Below are 9,821 nucleotides of genomic sequence, written 5' to 3'. Positions count from 1 at the left end.
GCGGCGCGGGGCCGGGGACGCCGTGGACGGGCGAGCAGGGGGCGGCGCGGGGAGCCCCGGGGGGAGGCGGCCGGCAGAAACGCGGTCAATAGCACGGCTCGGTTGCACTTGCCCGCGCTGCTGCCTCCTTCTCAGCCTGGCTGGCGGAAGAAAACTAACACTGTTTTCAAGAGCGTTAACTTTTCACGGACACTGGAGTAAGGCTACTCGGATTTCTTTCTGAAGTAAATATACATGAGGGATAATCTCTGAGTCATCTACTACCCACATTAGATGCATATGCGGTACCGTTACTTCTGTCTATAATGTGATCATATAGAAGGGACAAAGAACCCAAGAAAACTTTTTAGCTGTGTCTGGTTGTAGGCATCCTAACAACAGTGTGGCCAATCCTTCCCATAATAAAAATAGGAAGAAATAACATTCACCTGGAGGAAAAGAGGGAAACAGCCAGGAGAAATTCAGTTTCCAGCTTTCCTCCCCTGTTGCTGTATCCTGTACACTCCAGAACAAGCTGGAATTCTGCACAAGCCAAGCAGCGTGAAAGGGGAAATATATAACTGGGTTTTTTTTAGTGTTTAGCATCAAACTTCAGAACTGAATATGACATCTGTTTCTCTTTTATTTGCCCACCCACCAGTCAACCTTAGGAAGTTCTTGATGGAAGTCATAGTCACAGTGCTCTACTTCTGCTAATTCCAGGTGAGCGCGCAGCACCCTGGCCTCCCATCGCAGCCCCTTCAGAGAGATTACCCAGATGAATCCTGGATGATTCCCATTCAGTGCTGTGAGAAGTTGGCTAAGTCCATTCCCACTATTGCGGGCTGAAAGTCTTGTTCCTAAAAAGACCTTGTTTAGTATTGTGAATATATTCTTCATGTTGTCGAATGCTTGTTTACTTTTTAATATATTTTCTCTGTATTACACCCTTTCAGGTTGGAGCTGCTCATTGTCATCAGCTGAAATGTGTCACTACTGTTTAAAATCTATCAATGATCTGGAACAGGGGATCGAGTGCACCCTCAGTAAGTTTGCAGATGACACCAAGTTGGATGGGAATGTTGATCTGCTCAAGGCTCTACAGAGGGACCTGGACAGGCTGAACTGATGGGCCAAGGCCAAGTTTAACAAGGCCAAGTGCTGGGTCCTGCACTTGGGTCACAACAACCCCATGTAACGCTACAGGCTTGAGGAGGAGCGGCTGGAGAGCTGCCCAGCGGAGAAGGACCTGGGGATGCTTGTCAACAGCCGGCTGAACATGAGCCAGCAGTGTGCCCAGGTGGCCAACAGCATCCTGGCTTGTATCAGGAATAGTGTGGCCAGCAGGAGCAGAGAAGTGATTGTGCCGGTGTACTCAGCACTGGTGAGGCCGCACCTTGAATACTGTGTTCAGTTTTGGGCCCCTCAGTACAGGAGGGACATTGAGGTGCTGGAGTGTGTCCAGAGAAGGGCAATGAAGCTGGTGAAGGCTCTGGAGAACAAGTCTGATAAGGAGCAGCTGAGGGAGCTGGGGTTGTTTAGCCTGGAGAAGAGGAGGCTGAGGGGAGACCTTATCGCTCTCTACAATTACCTGAAAGGAGGTTGTAGCGATGCGGGGGTCGGTCTCTTCTTGCTAGTAACAAGCGATAGGACAAGACGAAATGGCCTTAAGTTGCACCAGGGGAGGTTTAGACTGGATATTGGGAAAATTTTCTTTCCGAAAGGGTTGTTAAGTGTTGGAACAGGCTGCCTGGGGAAGTGTGTGAGTCACCATCCCTGGAGGTATTTATAAGAGGTGTAGATGTGTTGCTCAGGGACATGGTTTAGTGGTGGACTTGGCAGCGCTGGGTTAACGGTTGGACTTGATGATGGTAAAGGTCTTTTCCAACCTAAACAATTCTATGATTCTATGATTTCTACATGTTATCATTTATAGATCACCATGTATTAATGACATGTGTGACTGATTAGAAGAGTACTAACTGGGTGATTTTTCATAGAAATAATGACTTGTACAGATATTTGGAAATGTTTAAAAGTGCATTAATATGTTACCGGAATGCATATGAACAAGAGAAATGCTACACATGTTAATTAATATCCTTCTGCACTACTGATTAGTAAAAAACAACAGTCAAGATACCTTTCTGGCAAAACTCTGAGATGAAAGATCAGTGGAAATTAAGAGTAATGAAAGCAAACAAAAATACTTTCTTTGGCTGCTGTTGGAATGATCTGTCTTCTCTCCTCTAGTGCTTTGGTAATGATCCTTCAGCTGCAGCTCCTCTGGCCTTTGCATCTCTCTGGCTGGACACAGATCTGCACCCAGCTGCAAAATAAAATTGGTAACTGAATACACTCAGGAAAATTGATTGTGTTGCTCTTGCCAGAATTAAAAACTACACTGGTACAGCATTGGTTGAATAATTGTTATAGCTTATAGCATAGTGTCTTCAAGAGAAGCCTGAGTTGCCAAGCCGTTGCTGTGTCTAAACAGTTCCTGTAACTTAGTCAGGTTTTGGCTTGAATCTCCTGAAGATGCCATGATAAGCCCCTTCAGCCAGTTTGATTTCTTCTAACTTGATTTCTTCTAACTTTTTGGGCAGTAGTCCAGAGAACATTGAACTGTCTCTCTTGCATAACAAGATACCTGGCACCAGCCTTCCAAAGTATGAAGGGGATCAGTGGTCTGATTGCTGTGGAGTTTCAGGGACAGGTCCTTGCTGTTCAGGAGCTCTACCCTACATTTTGTCAATCTCTGTCTGAATCTGAGCTAGACCAGGTGCTCCAGAACTGCAGAGGGAGCTATAGGGAGTGATTGGCATTTCCCTGCTCAACTCCGCAGTACAGGCCAAGGCCAAGGTAAATCCCTGGGTATGGTATACATGCGGAGTATGTATCGCAGGCATACTGAGGCTGCTGAGTGATGTGAGGTCACTGCAAAGGTGGCATACAGGAGAAGGAGCAGACACCCTGGAGCCAGCAGAGGAACTTGCCAGCGCTGCCAAGCCCTGAATCTGAACTCCTGTGAGGGATATAGTTATCTGGGCACTTTCCAACAGTGTTTCAGTAGGAACAATCTGAGCATCTCCTTTGTCCCGTGTTTAAAGGATGAGGCAAACAAGGAAGGGGGCTACCCTTGTGGAAATGTCATTGAACTTCTGCCATGTTTCTCAAAGGCAGGAAAGAAGTAACCACAGAAAAAAACCAGCATTTGCATAAGTGAAGAACAATATAGCCACTAAGACATTGACTTTGCAAAGCACTCTGGCAAAGTATCACCATTGACTCAACAGAAGGAGTGGTGCAGACAGGAACAGGTCCATGCAGCATCTCCTTTTTCTCCTAAGTGCCTCAGGCTGACTGTAAATCAAACAGATTTTCTTCAAGATGGAGGAAAATGGTCATCAGGATCCATCACATAGCGTAGGCTCAGCTGTGTCACTGAAAACCTGTTTGAAAGTCCTCATCTAATACCTTCTGGGACTGCTCTGAACTGGCCAGAACCACGCAACTTGCAAAGTACCACAGTCCTAAAAACTGCATGATCTAATGGTACTAAAAGAAGCTGGAAAAGGAAGAACAGCCAACTGCTGCCTGCAGTTGCTCCTGTGATTAACATAATTTTTATGCAACCAATACACTGAAATCAATTCAAAATACCAGACAATCTAACAATTAGATCCTTCCTAGTGATTCTTCCAGAAAGAGAATTTCCAAGAAAGAATTAGAAAAGCAATAGTATTTCGTGAGAAGCCCTAGATACTGGGTTGGAGAAAAGTTCTATTTGTTTGACCACAGATCAAAAACCAGATAAAACTGAGTTATCAAGGATGGAGTCTTCTTCATTTCTTTTCTCCAGCTGTAACCCAAACCAACTGAAGTTAGTAAAATAAAAAACAAAAAATAAAAACCACACAATAAAACAAGTAAATTTGTTAACTTTATACTCTTCCAGGGAACTTCAAACACTGTAGCTGATTTTACTTGAATCTTCTTCAAAACATGGAAACATTATTAAATTCAAGTAAATGCTGGAATTTCAGAGTGGGGTACTTTGTGGGGTACTTTGTAGGGTACTTAGAGCATCCCTCTGAAAATTTCAAGGTATTTTATTAGTTTTCACCTTCATCACTAGCTTGAAATACCACTGGGAGGCAGAAAAGAAGCAAGCTTTGACTCTATAGCACAGATTGACTGGCAAACTGTGGTGCATGTTGCATGTTTCAAAAAGCACATATAGCACTCACAAGAGGATGTTGTCTTAAATAAAGAACTGTTCTTGTAACCCAGTGAGAGGGGAGGCAGAAGCAGGGGAAGAGAAGGAAGGATGTAGCGCAGATTGTATTCCTGGCTTGAATTTTAGTATTTGTTCTCCACTTCTGTGGTCTACCAGCTAACCCAAGCATGTGTCATGTTATTTTACGTTTCCTCTTGGAAATTTTTTCTTCATTGTTTATTGTAAGCCTCTTGTTCACAACTGAGTCTTTTCTCATTTCCACTGGCATAAACTCCTGACCTCTAGCAGGCAGGCGGATCTCGCATCCTGTGGCAGCTGAACTACTGAAATGTGCTTTTTCTGTCTTGTTCTAGACAGCACCCAGTTTCCAGGTTCAAGGACGAATTAACTTACGTTTGTTCAACAGACTGGACAAAGTTAGAGCTAATGCCAGTTCTTTTCAAGTATATTTTGGATTGCTGCCCTTCTCTTAGATGTTGCTTCACTTTTAAAGCCCAAAAATGTAATTTTAATTGCAAAATAAAATTAATCTAATAAATACATGATCTTGAAGCCCTCCCTTATGCAAATGATTCAAATTATGCTGTGACAAAAATGAAATATTTAAGGATTTGGTTTCACAGAATTAGAGTAATATGCACATATTTTTTGGCCCAATTCCTTTACGAAAGAAGTGATGGGGTATACTATTTTTATATATGTTCTTTGATTCTATTTGTAACTGTAATTAAACTTTTTTCCCTCATTAGGTAGATTTCTGGATACCTAGGCAGACTTACTAAGCCTACAACTTGATTTGGACAAAACAGTGCTGCCTGTTACAGAAATGGGGTTGAGAGTGATTCTGACAGTTCTTTTGTCCTAAGTTACGGAAAGGTTTCCTTAACCAGTATTAGTTATCCAGAGTAGAAGTAAAAAAATCTAAAGTGGCCACAGCATAAATATACTGGATAGATATTTGCCTTAACAACAATAAGTAGTGAGGATTATAGACAAGCTTCCCAAAAAAAGTTAAGCTTCTAAATCAAAATTTAGACGTCTAAGTTGTTTCTCAAAAGCACCGAACCTGCAGCAGTTCCCATTGAGTGCTCAGGCTTGTAAACACATGACTGAGAGGCATGATGGCAATATCAAGGGGGAAGGCAGTTGCTTTAAAAAACCTGGCACAGTCTGCTCTTGTAACATACAGTTACATTCCACAGTTTACACCACCAAAACTGAGCTCACATGCAAAAGATTTATCCGATGTTCCACTGTTGGAGGAAACAGTATCGAAAATAGGGAAAGTTGGTAGCTTTTGTGCTAGAAAGCTGCTCTATGAAGAAGGTTACACTAAATGCCTTACCTTGCTTTTCCTAAATAAACAAAAAAAATCTGCAATTAAGGAACTGATTTAAAAGAGGTAAACTCTTACTAATGCAAATTATTTACTCTAGGTAGAGGAGATAAAGCATATCTTACTGAAACCATATAAGCACTAAATGAAAGGCTATACTGAGAAATTTATATAGCAGGTCTTAAAATGGCCTCAAACAACTTGGAGATTGAACTACAGTTTGCTTTTTGAACAGCTGCATTTTAAAACTTCAAAAAGTTTTGGTTAAAATGTAACAGAGTAGTTAAAAAACTTAACAAGGTTCTCCAAAAGCTTTTATTATTTCAGTATTCACATCACGATTTGATAGGAAAAGGATGCCCTCTCTTGGTCATAGCAGAAATAATTACAGGTGTGATCTTGCTATGGTAGTTGAGATAGAATTGCATTCCCAGTGTCCTGCCTTGTCAAAAATCCCCATTTCTGCCAGATAACAATTGTTTGATAATTTAGTGATAGTCTTTTTGTAATTTGGAGGCAGGAGTTTCCCTCTGCTTGTCTTTAGAATTGTGCAATAGATAACAAATGTCAGTGAATAAAAAATACTTGCACTGTTCCTCACGCTGCTACAATATTCCTGTTTCCATGACGCTCCATTATCAAGGAATGAAAAGAAATACTGACAACATAATGGGAGCTCCATGCATTTGGAAAACGACTGTCTTTCCTGTATCTCATTTTTACATAAAACTTTAAGTTGAAGTTGTATTCAACTAAATTTTACTTTCTGAAGTCCTATTGTTAATATATAGAAAACTTAAGTAAATTATTATAGTAATACACTTTACTAAAGACACTGAAACGCCACTATGGGCCTAGGGGGTTTGTTTTGCTTTCTATCTTCTGTGAGCAAATTGTTGAAAGGAATTAATGTTGCCACCCCTGAGAACACTTTACTTCTGTAACCATTCCTGTATTAGTAATTTTTTCTGGAGTCATGTGCTTGCTTGGTAAATGCAAATATCTCACCAGGTATTTGGCTCAATGCCTTCACTACTTTAGAAATTGTTTGGAGATTGGATTTCTGATTAGCATAATTATGCTCATTTTTATTCTTGGTTTGCTTGCCAAATACTCAGACTCAAACTTCCTGCTTGTTCGTATTTTGTAGGCAATAGGTTAGTCATAGTCTGCTTGTTTTTCACGGAAAGATTGCAAAGATGCATGATCAAAAGAAGTAGTACTATAATGTCCGGCAATTCTACCCCATGTCCTAAAATGGGAGTGCACTGAAAAGGTTTCAACATGTTTGATTTAAACTATAGTTTCTGTCTTACATAACAAGAACAGCTTCATAAGATCACAAATGGTAATTAACTCTTTGCAAATATGCTGAAATGATTCATTTTTGCTCCCTCCAGCACAATTATCTGATACCAGTAAGAGACATTTCTGCCTTTTTCAGGGATGTGTGACCACCATTCAGAGTTTGAAGTATAGTTAGATCTATATTAGGAATTGATAGTTCATAATGTAGTGCTTTGGATCATATAGTAACCAAACCTGAAAAAGACTAGCCAAAAAAAAGTACAAAAGCTTTACTCTTGAGGAAGGAAAGCACTCCTTACACAAAAAACATACTTGCAGATAGAGATGGGAAGCTTGCAGTTTGTTTGAAGCTTCTTAGGAAAATATGGTGTGATACAAAACCAGCATGGTAGCAACCCTTCAGTACAAGCTCTGCAAAGGGGGTGTTATTATCAATTCTGAAGAACTACCTTTCCATTCCTAGTTCTGTTAAAATCAGATTTATCCTCAGAATATCTGCTTGGGTCTGAAGCAACATTAACTTTCCATTTAGCAGATGTATCTCTCTGAAAAAAGAGGAAAGTTTTATTAAAGTGACAAGGCTGTTAGTAGAGAAGACAGAATCACAGTATTAAGTAACATATAAAACCAAATTAAGTAATATATAGTTTACACTTATGGGCACAAATTTAAAGCTTCCATTTGTCCACAAACAAGCTCCAAATAACTCAAGACAGCACTACTTGAGGAGGCATTTATCTCCACGCCTATGGTCAGCAAAGATGGCTTGGTGGCTCTACAGCACATTCACTCTTGACATGGAAGACCCCAAATCTGGTGACCATGTAGACAGGCTACAATCGCCATTCAAACCCTCTGTGGTGAATGAACTCTAGGTATTCTGCACCGATGATGGACAGAGTAAAGTTTCATGTACGTGCCAGTTGGTGAAAGGACTATATTGAATGATGAAGTTTTAACACTACATTCAGAAACCTGTTCTTTATTACAGCACTCGTTTGTTACTTTATTGTACCTACTGCTGGTGTATTGTAATACAATATTTTTGTAGAGGAAACTGTACAATTTCCTCTACAGATGTAAATGTTTGCTGGAACAAAGTCTTCCTGACAAAAACACCATTAAAGAATTCTCAAGCATTTCAGTGTCCTTAAGATGAGATAATGTTTTTCTATTTAAAGACTTGCTTTAAATATGAGATAATAATTTTCTGTTTAAAGACTTGCTTTAAAGCAATAATCTGTTTTATAAATAAAAGATTTGTAAGTATGAAGCAAACTGGAAGAATAAGTCCCCTATACAGCAAAGCCATACCTGCTCATACCATCAGTGCAGGCAAGCAGAGAATCACTCACATCTTTCTTTTCACGAAGCAGCAGCATGTGAGCTCAGTCACATACCAGATCAACTATCAGCAAGAAGACTTACCAAATACGCTATTCTAAATTCTTAGTTGAAACAATTAAACACAGCATGCAGCTCATGCTCTAAAAACAAAGCAGGTATAAATACACACAGAGACACAAGTCACTCAGTTCCCCGTACTACAAATTTTGAATCATGCCGTAGCTGCAGTTTTCTCAGCACATCCCAAAATGTGTGGCACAAATTTTGGGTGTTTTCCTTTTACATATGTATCCGCTTATTTTCTCCCCCTCCCTGTATTGTGAGAGAAACTTCTACTACTGTTAGCATATGTTGCAGCAAATTTAAACAGCGCTAAAAGTTTTATACACAGCAATCTAACAGTAAAAATGTTGGGTATTTCAATATCTTTTGAAACTAGGCTTGCAATCTTTTAAAAAAGAGATGCATCTTTCTTCAGAGTATTTTCTCAGCTTTCTTGTTAAATATTGCAGTTTTATGAAACTTTCTGATTTAAGCATTCAAAAAAAAAGGAGTCAGCTTCAGTATTTTCACAGGAAATTAGATAAATATTTGTGGCAAAAGTGGGAAATAAAAACTGCAAGGAAATAAAACACTTTTCTTTCTGCACTTCTAGAATATGCATGTTCTCTGTCTGGGTAAGGGGGTGCTCCTACGCCCAGGGGTGCTCATGGGTCCTCCCACCTCCATCTCCTACCTCTGCCTCATGTCTGACCTCCTCTACAAGCTGCCCAGGAAGCCAGCAGGATGTATGGCCACCAGATGCAGAGCTGAAGGTTTCCACCCATCTCATGAGCTGATCTAGTCCTCTGACAGGCTAAGAAAGCACCAGAAGTAGTTGTGAGGAAGGAGACTTTTTATGTAAAAAACCCAGCTTTTAGATGGATTTCACCACTTGGCAAGCAGAAGAGGCTCTCTCCATTCTCAAAAGCAAAAACCATCTTCTATAAACAAGTATAGAATAATGTGAAGAATATCAGTTGTCCTACATCTCCCATTAATGATTTTGTGTAATGAAAAAGAAGGACCAGTGTAAGATTTCTGGATCACATTTTTCTGACCTAAAGGTGGAGATTTTTGATTGGTAAAGCAAAAATTTACATTGAAGACAAAATTCAGTGACAGCCATCACACTTCTCAAGATACCTGAAATATCTTCATTTTTTTGCTCATTACAGAAAAATGTTGATTGGAGCCCTAGATAAACTAAATTTAAGGCGACACCTCTGATTCTTTTGGCTTAGAAGCTTATTCTGATGTGAACCTGATGCTGATTTTGAAGATAGCAAAGTTCATGTATTTGAAGTGCTGTGAGAATTACAATTACAATTAACTAAGTTTGCAGGGTGGCAGTGGATAAAAGAGGGGCTTTCAAACATAAAATGCCTTCTTTCCTCCATGACTCCGAAGTGACTTGAGATTAAATTTTGCCTTATGTTGCCTAAACATCCAGGAAATTAAAGTTTACCAGCTAAATTCTAACGAAGTGACTTATTTTTAGTTGACAGAAGCTCGCCAGAGAAACAATGAGCCATGATTTCCGTTTTGTATTTACTGTAAGACTTATGAGCT

General features: G+C 40.0%; 1 long non-coding RNA gene across 2 annotated transcripts; it reads left to right on the top strand.

The window, feature by feature from the left end:
- The first annotated feature begins 70 nt into the window (after window positions 1–70).
- On the top strand, window positions 71–8,139 carry LOC135313044 (uncharacterized). 2 transcript variants are annotated; one of them, XR_010372608.1, is made up of 4 exons: window positions 71–197; window positions 641–702; window positions 936–1,025; window positions 2,233–8,139. It is a non-coding gene; the product is annotated as an uncharacterized LOC135313044 (long non-coding RNA). The 2 variants fall into 2 exon arrangements; XR_010372607.1 differs by having other exon boundaries at window positions 936–8,139.
- The last annotated feature ends 1,682 nt before the right edge of the window (window positions 8,140–9,821 follow it).

Source organism: Phalacrocorax carbo, chromosome 4 (genome assembly GCF_963921805.1).
Source record: "Phalacrocorax carbo chromosome 4, bPhaCar2.1, whole genome shotgun sequence".
Taxonomy (NCBI): Eukaryota; Metazoa; Chordata; class Aves; order Suliformes; family Phalacrocoracidae; genus Phalacrocorax; species Phalacrocorax carbo.
Note: the sequence above shows the minus strand (reverse complement) of the source record. Positions and strands in the feature narration are given on the sequence as shown.